General features: G+C 39.1%; 1 long non-coding RNA gene across 1 annotated transcript; it reads left to right on the top strand.

Moving 5' to 3' along the window:
• Positions 1-1,903: 1,903 nt before the first annotated feature.
• On the top strand, positions 1,904-2,776 carry LOC147616341 (uncharacterized). The gene is made up of 3 exons (XR_015262485.1): positions 1,904-2,290; positions 2,443-2,524; positions 2,617-2,776. It is a non-coding gene; the product is annotated as an uncharacterized LOC147616341 (long non-coding RNA).
• The last annotated feature ends 8,779 nt before the right edge of the window (positions 2,777-11,555 follow it).

Below are 11,555 nucleotides of genomic sequence, written 5' to 3'. Positions count from 1 at the left end.
TTTCCTACGAATGAAGGTAGAGTGGCTAAGGTCTTAGCCTCACTGCGATCGTCTTCGTCGTCTGTCATTGTTTCCTTAGGCATGGTCACTCTATCCAAATCAAGGGAATTTGAGAGTTGAATCTCTGAGAAAGGAGCGGAGTTCAAAGAACTCTCGTCCAATTCTTTAAGATTTCGTACCTCGTCCCAAAGTTTGTCGGCCTCTTCACCCTCTAATGGTGGAATTTCTTCCCCTTTTAGCTCTCCTAGCTTTTCAGCACCCCATTCACTGTCCATTTCTAGTTTCAAAACTTCTGGAATTGCTTCCAAATCTGGAACATGCATCGGTAATCTCCCCGTTGAATAGGGCGGTGCCCTTCCATTATGGTTTGAGTATCTTTGATTAGTGCATGATGCTTAATCAAGTTGATCTTTTCTTGAATTGGATTCAGATACTCCTTCAGCTTTGGTGGTATGGTCGTGTCATCTGTAAGTCGCTTCTCATAAGCTTTTACGATTCTTTCACTTTGACTTCTTCTCTTTTATTATTAAGGCCTTTGTAGAGCTCAGCTGAGATCATATTGACATCGGCTCCAGAATCTAGAATTGCAGAGCAAGTGATTTGTGGTGCTACAATCCCAACTGGCACAAGTAATGGCTCAGTATATTCTTCATCTTCAAGAGTCTGCAATTGTACCATGGAAACTTGCAGCTTTCTCGCCTTCTCCTTCGCATCTTTTTCCTTGGCTTCCGCTTGAGCATTATCTTTTAGTTTCTGGAGAGCGAGTTCCCTGTTCATTGCTGCATGCACACTCTCAAGCACATCATTGGTTAATGGCTCCACAAAACTCTTTAAACAACTTCCATGAATAAAATTGGCCATGGATTCATCGTCATTATCTCCTAAAAAGTACTCATCTATCTCAGATGCCGACTCATTAACTTTGCCAATGGCTGCTGCCCTCACTTAAACTCAGATCTGTTATGGATATACCATCCCTAACCAAATCTTCTTCAATGTCTGGCATGTAATTCCTTAAGTTTATCATCCGGATAGAAATGACGCTTTGGTCATCATCATCACAGAATTATGGTCCATTGCGGAGCGTACATGTATCCAGAGCTGTGAGGATATGTACCCATTCATGATCATCTAATAGATGTTCAGGAAAAGGATTTGGAATGTAAGCTTCCTCCTCAAGTGCCATTAGGAAAAAAGGGAGCTCATTTTGGGGCCTTTTACGGTTTGGAAAAATAAGCTCTCAACCAATCAACAGAGGGCCAACGTAACGTTGGAAATTCACAAAAATAAGAGAAAATAGATAAAAGAAACAATACTTTATGTAGGTACAAGCGTGCTACATTAATGTGGAGATTGGTTTTTTATTCTCACAGGATCTTTGGACATGAAGATAGAATCTAGTCTGACATTTTCTCTGACAAGGGCCTTCCCGCTTCCACCTTCCTTTGAACTTTGAAATGTTGTGCTGCCTTTCCTTCGAAAGGTCTACCATTCTACACCACTGCCTCATTGTGCAGCAGCCTCTTCTTTTTCAAAACTGCTCCCTTGATCCTGTTTGGCTTAGAGTAAGATGTTTCTTGTCAACTGTCTGTCTGCCCACTTTCTCTTTCTTGAAACTTCACTTTATTATCTTGTTTACATTACTTTGCTGTTGTTACAGATTCACAAGGTCTCCATGGTGAATAAAAACTATGGCCATTCTTGTGGAAGACGCTCTGTGGATGATAATGCTATGAAGGCAGAATTATACCACACATCATACCCCGTCGACTTGCTTCTTCTATTTCTTCGATAGAGAATTCAAGTACAGTCAAAACGGAAGGAACTTGGGAAAGGTTTAGTGTTTCGAAAGGAGCATGGGTGCTCATGCAACCTAGCAAAGAAAGAGACCCCAGACAAAAAACATTTTCTTGGCGTCATGGAAGGGAAGAGTACGAGATTTTAAAATCACCAGAGGGAAGATATCGGTGAAAGAAGTTTTGATTAAGCATGTGTACATGCATAAAGAACTTGTCTTGCGAGACTATCCAAATGATCTTCCGCAACACAGGCCTAATTGTATATTTTTCTATTGTGGTTTTGTTCTTTATGAGGTGTATGGATTTTTAAGATGAAGCTTTCTTTCTTTGCTTATTGACATTCTTGTGTTATTTTATTTCAGATTTATACCCTTCATCGTATGAGACATGGCAAAACATCGATTGTATTCTGGGATTTATAGATGTTTTGCATGGATCGATAGGAGAACAACAATACCAAGGTCGATGTGGAACAGAGCTAGCTCAATCGGGTATATTTTTTACTGATCATTTTTATCAGTTGGCTGGACAATGCTAACACACATGGTGTGTTAAGAAAACAAGATCATCTGACTTATCCTAGTCTCATTAAGCACTGCTATTAGTTTACTTTACCCTATTGATTCATATTGCTTTTTTGCAGGTGCTCAAAAGAAGAGAGTTCAATAAAATGCAAAGACATTGAAAATTTGAAAATTGAGATAACACAGACTCCATAAACAAAGGTATTATATTCAATAAAGTAAAATTTTGTACAGAAGTGTTTAATTGTATATGTAGAACATATTCTTAACAACCATTTTCTATTTATCTACAGCCTGATCCAGAGGTTGCTCTACATGGTCCAAGCTCTCCGTATCATCTTTTTTTGGAGAATCTGTTTTCTGTTACTCCATCCTGTCCTGTACAATCTCTTGGTGCTGCTCCATTGTCTTCTCTACTACCCTTGGAGAATCTGTTTGCTGTGCTACTCCATCTTCTCCTCAATAACATCAGCAGGCAGCAAGTCCTTGTTCCTGTGGCTTCTCCTCATCATCACTAGGTCCTTGTTCCTGTGGCACCACATCAGCATCATCTGTGTCATCAAGGTGTATGACACCTTCTCGGACTTTAGAGCTCTCACCCAACTCGACAGTAGCTGGTACAATAGGTTTGGGAGAGGCATACTTCAAAAACTTCCAAATTGTATCAGCTCTGAAACTATATACATAGTTCGAGCTGAAGCTATCTTCTCTCATCTGCAATGGCATATGATGATTTAGAACACTTTGTACCAATATCAATTATTTTGAAGCTAAATGAAAATTATTTTTTCTTACAAGGTCTGGCTGTCCTATCTCAAAATAGCTTGAAAGTATATATTTGGCACTGATCAGCACTCTCCAGTAGCCCCGCAGCTACTTGAATCATCTTGTTGTGGTGTCTGTACAGTTAGAAAGATATGTTAGAAACTGTTAACATCTGAACAAAACAAAATTATTCAATAGGTTGAAAGGCATAGCATGAAATAGACATCAGTAGGGGAAACGACTTTCTACCTCTAAATTTATTGACTCTATTGAATCCAAAAGATTGACAGTAGGAGGACAGTGATCCAATGCATCTAGAAACCTTCTAATACAACTGCAATACATATAATTCAGTTAGTGTGCATTAAAACAAAATAATAAAGTTTAAAGTTAAAAATAGCACACACACCACTTACAATTTCAGCTCTCTATGTGTGTTTTTAAGAGAGTTGAATATAAAGCATTGCTTCTGCTGGATATCAATAGAAGCAAAGCTTCAGTGGTCACTGTGTAAGGAAAAAAGCATTAAGAAATGAAAGGCTACAAGAGTTCTCAATCTTAAAGAAGAATCCCAAAAGAAGCAGTCACCCACATACCTGTTATGATATGGAAGTAGCAAAACATCGATAACATCAAAATTGCAGTGTCTGAACCAATTGAAAATATCCATGGGAGTTTCCTTTTTGCAGTGTCTGAACCAATTGAAAATATCCATGGGAGTTTCCTTTGCATCTCTTAACCTGGAGGAAATGGCAGGATTAATAATATGAACTATATGTTGTATTGCGTGGTTAAGCCAGCTTCTCATCATGCTGCATTGGACCAAACAATAATTAGGGTAGGGTGTGAAGGAGGTACAAGAAGGATTGTTTTGCAAACAAATGTAAAATAAAAGACACTTACTAGAGCATTGCAAGCTCGGGGGGGTCACTCACAAAAAAATGTAAATATCACGTGCGTTCAACAGAAGCATATTTTTAATTTATGAAACTTACAGAAATATATTTACATAAGGGTATGATTTAAAATTTTTTCAAAAAAATTTACAGATTCATAAAGAAAAGGGGATATTATATGGATAAAAAAATTCACAGATAAAGGATTTAAAATATAGGCCTTGAACGCACGCGATAGGGGTATTCTACATATAGTGACCCCTCCGAGATTGCAAGAATGATAGTATCTGAGCAATACTCATTCTTATGAGCCAATGCTGCCAAGCATGGTTTTGTCAAGTCAAAATTATTCACTGAAGTTTCATCCTCAATATGGACAACTATGTTAGGGCTCCAGCTCCTGCAACCTTCTCTGTATCTGCAGCTCCCTCTGTACAGTCTCCACATCTATAACAGATTTGGATTCTTTTATTTGCTGCTTCAGTGACTCCTCATAAGTAGCTTTCCCTCTGGTGTTCTTTAAGTGGGTTACTTCAATAACCTTAACCTTATCTACCTTCAACTTTCTTGTAGGTGGAATTAATAATACGTCTCTCATCTTGATGTCCTGCCATACATTGCATCTTCAAAATATTTCTCCAAGTAATCCTCTGCCATTTCCTATAAGGAAAGAATGGCAGTCATGTTCCACCTGAAACCAAGGTGCCAACTATCACATATGTCTTTCACTAGTCTCTAAAAAGGTACCTTGGGGATTGCAAAGCCTATAGCTTTCTATTGCTTCCTGATCTCCTTTAGCACACCTGCACCATGTTTCAATCTCTTGGCCTTTTGCTGGAGCAGGCTCATTGGCTTCCCCTTCCTGCCATGTGCAACTCTTCCCTTTGGAGGCACACTAAATTCCTTGATACCTGCCCCAGCTGCTGCTGCTGCAAGACCTGGCCCCTTGCCAGCACTCCTTGCAGTTGACTTGGTTCTAGCCATCACTCTGACAAGCTGCACACAAAGCAATGGAAAGAGATTACAGCCATGGAGAACATGGAATGATACAAAAGGGCAATGACAGGGGTGGATGAAGCAACATTTATAAATTTGCAACAAAACGCGATTTCGACAGTTTGAAATTCCTAATAGCTCACTCTCACGTTTTCCTGCAAATACTTGAAGTAACATGTTGGCACATTCCTACAGTGATTTCTCTGTCTTTACAACTAAATACAATACATTAGGAAAAAAGGAAGCTCATTTTGGGACATTTTAGAAGAGAGAGAAAATAGGCTCTCAACCAATCAGGAGTGGGCCAACGTTACGTTGAAAATTCAACAAAAGAAGATGAAAATAAGAAAAATAAATAGTACTGTATGTTCATAGAAGCGTGTCACATTAATAAGGTGATCCAATTTGAATCTTTAAAAATTTTATTTTTTGTGCAGAATTTGGTGATTCTGACACTGCAAACGTGTCCGGAACGGCCCAAAATCCCAAAAACGGCACTTGAAACGCTGGAATCGGACATCCGGAGGCCCGAAAACGGCCAAAAAAGGCCCCAAAAGTAAATTTGCAACAAAACGCGATTTCAGCTGTTTGAAATTCCTAAACCCTTCTCCTCGCGTTTTCTTGCAAATTTATGAGACAACCTACTGGAACATGCCTTCACTCATTTCAACCAACCCAATTCAAAAGTCTTTCTGCTTGTGGTATTTATTCTAATATCTAAGCTACATCACATCCCAAAAGTATGTGTTATACTATTAAACAAGAAGATAGGGATATATAGAGTCTTACTGACCTGGAAGCTATCTGTGGGTGTGCTGTGCTGTTGATGAGTACCCTGTGCTAGGGATGAACTTGTGCTGCTGGTCAGGATGCTGATGGTGCAGAGTAGGGAGGCAAGAGAGCTGAGAGGGGAGGGCCAAGACAGGAGAGATTAAACAACAGAGAAAAGATTAGTGCAAAATACAAAAAAGGCAGCTACTAAATGATGGAGCCGTTTTTTCACACGTGTGGATGGGACCCAGATCTCTTGGAGTTTGAAACTTGGCACTGTGAATGGGACACTTTTTGCCTTGGAACTTGTGCCAATCATGATTTCATAATCAGTTCCATAACCACTCTTCCCTCCCCGTCTTTCATCCTTGCCAGCACCCTCCCATCATCCTTTTCCTTCCCTCTCTGATCCCTTCCTACCCAACACACTCCATCCAGACTGCAACCTGCCTGAAGACTACTACCACTACCAGATCTCCAGGTTACCTAGGCTGTAGCTCAAGTTTGGGAGAGAGTAGAAGATTCACCAATGCAACTCCAACAGCATGGAAAAGGAAAAGAAAGGTCAGAGTTCTATATCCTTTTCAATGTTTTTTGATATATATTTCTTCCATCCATAGAATTCTTGATGTCCAGATATCTGGGCAATTCCCATCCATCACATCCCATATCCCAAATTTCCACATTCTAGTTTTATATTTGCAACAAAATGCGATTTCGGCTGTTTGAAATTCCTAAAGCTTTCTCCTCGCGTTTTCCTGCAAATTCATGAGGCAGCCTGTTGGAACATGCCTTCAGTCATTTCAACCAGTCCAATACAAAAGTCTTCCTGCTTGTGGTATTTATCCTAATTTCTAAGCTACATCATATCCCAAAAGTATGTGTGTTATACTATTAAACAAGAAGATAAGGATATAGAGAGTCTTACTGACCTGGAAGCTATCTATGTGATTGGAGATGGATATCAATAGAACCTAGAAGTTTGCAACAAAATGCGAGGAGAGTGCTTAAAATTTTCCAAATAGCCCTATATCGCGTTTTCCTGCAAATTCCTATATTTCTTTTGGTTTTCATTTCTTCCTCATTGTTTTGCTTTCTTTGGCCCTGGGGAATTCTTCCTAGTATCATCTACTGTCCAGGAATCTTTGAGGTGATCCTAGCATTTGATTGGAGATAGATAGCAATAGAAATGGAAAATTTGCACAACAAAATGCGAGGAGAGTACTTGACATTTTCCAAATGGCCCTACATCGCGTTTTCTTGCAAATTCCTGTGTCCCTTTTGGTTTTCACTTCTTCCTCATTGTTTTGCTTTCTTTGGCCCTGGGGATTTCTTCCTTGATGATGAGAAAAGTTTTTGCTTTGGAACAGTTGATTCTCAGGCCCCTCCTTTCAAGAGAAAGTTGGACTTTTCTGCTGCTATACTTAGACCACAGCAATCACCAGGTGAGTCATGTGTGCTCATGAAGGGAGTTGTTTGGTGATATCCTATACATTCCCTGATTACATATGTCAGCATATAGAATTCATGATATATAAATTTTGGTTCAGGCAAAAGGAAGAGACTGGAGCAGAAAGCTGAGTCTTCCCTCTCAAAACAAAAGGAATCAGAAGAGCACAAATCTCCAGATTTGCTCCTATTTGACTTTCTTCACAAATGCAAGGCTCAGAGGAACTTCCACATATACCACAGTATTTTCAAACAGGGAGTTCACTATGAGCTCTGTATTGGAGCATCACAGAGATTTTCTTTCAGATCATTGGGATACCTTCAAACAACTGCTAGAGGCAGGAAGAATTGTGGAAGGTGAAAAGGTTTTTGTGCATATAAATCATATTGTCTCCATTGACAGGCTAAGGTACCATGTGAATAGAAGATTTGACAGCCTGCCGGAGAAATATAAATTCAATTGTAGCTTGCACACCAGAAAGTGTAGAGTGCTTGAGGAAACCATGGCATTCCTTATGTACATTATCTTTAGTCAGTACTCTCTAGAAGAGCAAGGGCAGGAGACTGAAGAACAAGACACATTTGAAGCAGAGGAAAAAGAGGATGTTCCTGTGGCAACAGAAATGGCAGAGCAAGAATTAGATATCACTCTCCAGGAAAAAGAGTCCAATCAAGATCAAAAAGAGAGTTCCGGTTGGAGTAATAGGATTTAGTCATCAAATATAGCACAAACATTATGTTGAAGTTGAACTGATTTGTACAAAGTCTTTGATCCGCTACCTTTTCCTTTTGCATTTGTCCCATCACCGTACGACACTTCAATACTCTTCCCACACTCAGTAGCTTCTAAAAGCGTTTACTCAGTACACTCAGTACACACTTAGTAGCTTCTAAAAGCGTTTAACACTCAGTACACACTCAGTACCTTATTGGTAAGGATCAATAGTGTGTCTACCATAATTAAGTAGTATTGATTGAATTTTTTGTGTGTAGCTCATGGATGTATTGATGCTTGTTTAATATAGATCACATGTTTCACAAAAGAAATACTTTTGGTGGAGTCTCAAAACATATAGGCATAACACCAAGAGTCACTTGTTCCACAAAATAAAAATCTATTGATTGAGTTTGAAAACATGTGGACATAACACCAATAAGTTACAAACTGCTATTCATGTTTACTTGTCCATTTATGGTTTCTAAATATCTTCGAATCCCTCCATTGTCTGTCTCTCTGTTGCCATTGAATTGTCCAAAGTTTGTCTTCGTCTTTGCTTTTGGGCTAGAATAAAAGCAAGCTTGACTTTGGAGCTAGCAACTTTTCTTTTAGCATGCAGTCTCTGTAGTATGCCTCGGTAAAACCATTAGAAGACTTCCTTCAGACTATTTGCCTTTTGACTCCCTCCGTAGTGTTGTGTGTGTCTGAAAAATGCATTACGTGCCATATAGTGAGACTTCTCCATGCCTTGGGTAGACCAAATTGCTGGGCATCCATACTTTTTGACAAAATAGGGAAGGTGGTTGTAGATGATATGCTGTTTTCACAGAGACATAAGAATGCATAGTAAGTTATAAAAAAAAAGAGGATCACACTTAAGTAAAAGAAGAAGACAGAACTTTACCATGTAGTGAGTTATATTGCAGGCTGTCCATGCGTCTTTCATTGACTTCCCAAAATGTTTAATTGCCTCTTCAAAGTTCTTGTAATCACTTTTTTTCCATGTTACATTGTCACAGAACATGAAGAGTTGATCAAGAGACCTCCACACCTCTGCCTTCACATTTCATGCTTCTCCATCTGCCTCATAATCTTTCACGGCATTATGGACTTGCTTCTACAATCCATAATTAATCCTTGAAACTGTTCTACCTTGCCTTACTTGCTTACTACTGTGTTTGGGTCGAGACAAGAATCTTCTTGCCTTAACACCACCAATAGAGGGCTTGATTGGTACCTCCTTGCCATTGGTAGACTTTTTAAAATCCTTTGTGATATGAACATCACCTCCATGCAGACCTATATCAGATAACACTTTTTCCAATGCTTGAAGAGCATCCTTTCTATTTTTTTTGGGACAAAGTTTCCAAGCAAATCCAATATACAAAAATACCAATTTCTCAATAATTCGACATAGACCATGCAATGAGCATATGTGAACATTACATAGTGGAATGTCAAGAATGGCCTTGAAGTCAGGGTCAACTTTATCTCTATTAGGTGCTCTCTTCCACCATTCGGAATCCATTACTTGAGCTGATTCTTTGCAGTAAAGACAAGGAGACTTTGAGTTGCCTCCTTTACTAACGTTATACATGCACTTAAGTGTTTTAAGATCCCCCGCCATGTGCCACTCTACTTGAAAATCACCTTTTCCTGCAACATAGAGATTCTCTCCTCGCACTTGTCTTTTATTTATTCTTGGTATTTCCGTGTGGTGAAACACCCAATCTAGTGTTTCATGGTCTTCTATCTTTACCTGTGATTATAGAAAACAAAAGTCTTACTATAAAAGATTTGAAAATAATGACTAAAATCAAGTATGAAACAAAAAAATGATCATACCTGGAACGAGCCTAACCACCATATGTGTTTCTCTAACTGCACACTAAAATACTTCGAACTCGCTTCAGTCAATGATGTATCAAGTGCTCCATTCATCAATGTAATAGTAATCCTTTCCATTTTCTTTTCCTTTACAACCTCACACTCATCCAGTTTGATAACAAATTTCAAAATGCCTTTGCACTCCTCAAATGTTATTCTATAAAACTCAACCATTCTTCTTTGAAGTTGTTGTAGATCTACAAATGTATTGTTCCAAGGGTCATACACAGTGGTTCCTTTACAACCATGAAATATTTCTTCAATATGCTTGTCAATCTCATAGTCTTTTTGTAACATGAATCGTGGAAGTGTGGCAGTATCCATGTAAATATTTTAAAAAAGTGCAATCATCAAGTTCAATGATGGATTCTTTATGAGAGGCCTGCACACGTCGTCAAAAGAGATGCGGAATCTTCGGGAAACAAAAAAAAACTAAGGAGATATTTAATGCAAAATCGTGTTAGTTAGACAAAAGATTATCTTATTCCTTTCTAAACTGACAGTTCTGTAGTCCTTACTGACAGTTCTGAACCACATTTCCGTATTTTACTATTTTTGAGGTCTTTTAGGAGAGAAATAATTCAAAAAATAGTGAATTTCTTACAGGGCCCCAAAATGAGCTCCCTTTTTTCCTAATGTCTGTCTGTCAAGTACTTGTTTTCTGCTAAGGTTTTCTCAGTGGGTGTCTAGAAGATCCAGGCATTTTCTATGTAGCAACTGGAATTTGCTTCGTTTAGAGTTAATCCAGAGGAAAAGGAATCAAAGTCATCAACAGGGGTTCTGGTCACATCACGATAAGTGAAGTCTTGTAAATTTACCCTTGTGGTGACATCGTCATGCCTCAAGTAGAGGTAGTCGAATCCCCAATCTTGGATTACTTGCATTTGGCGTATAAATGGTCTACCAAGTATGACATCGTAGTTCGGATCGCGACCAAAGTCAACAATTGCGAACGTGTGTTCATACTTGACCCCGCATAATATAACCATCATATTTTCTAACATGCCCAGGGGTCGCTCCATGTTTTTGTCTGCGAGCTGTAGCTCCATTTGAGTTTTTCTCAAATCTTTTTTCCCCACTTGATCCACATTGCTTTTGTTGCAATGCTGATCCCTGCTCCAGTGTCTAATATGGCTAAGGTTTTCACCTCATCTACGTGAACTGGCAGCATGGAGTTTCCCTTGTCCATTTTATACTTCCCAACCTTGTTTAGCTTGTTCAATGAGACCTTTTGGACTTGAGTTTCCGGTACTTGCATTTTAGTTTGTTCGTGGTTAAACTGTATATCCCCGAAGTACCCTTTACGTCTCAGCAGTTTTGATACTTGAGCCTAAAGCTCGGGTTTGACCTTTGTTGCAGTGACTGGCGCAGAGAGGATAGCTTGCAGGCTTAGCGTATCGCTAGCTGTAGGCATGACATGTCCGAAAAGAGAAATTGGTAAAATTTCTGTGCCATTTTTCGTTTTTCCTACAAATGAAGGTAGTGTGGCTAAGGTCTTAGCCTCACTACGATTGTCCTCATCATCTGTCATTGATTCCTTGGGCATGGTCACTCTATCCAAATCAAGGGAATTAGAGAGTTATATAATCGGAGCTGTAGGCTTTCAATTTGTAATCAAGTGAGCTCCAACTTAGGAATTAGAGCGAACTCACTTACAAGTCACTTATTAAGAGTTCAAGGAACTCTCATCCTGCTCTTTAAGATTTCGTACCTCATCCCAGAGTTTGTCTGCCTCATTGCCCTCTAATGG

The sequence above is a fragment of the Cibotium barometz genome, chromosome 38 (assembly GCF_041138505.1).
Source record: "Cibotium barometz isolate CiBa-2024 chromosome 38, ASM4113850v1, whole genome shotgun sequence".
NCBI classification, from domain to species: domain Eukaryota; kingdom Viridiplantae; phylum Streptophyta; class Polypodiopsida; order Cyatheales; family Cibotiaceae; genus Cibotium; species Cibotium barometz.
The sequence above is the reverse complement of the archived record's forward strand: the minus strand, read 5'-3'. Positions and strand labels throughout refer to the sequence as shown.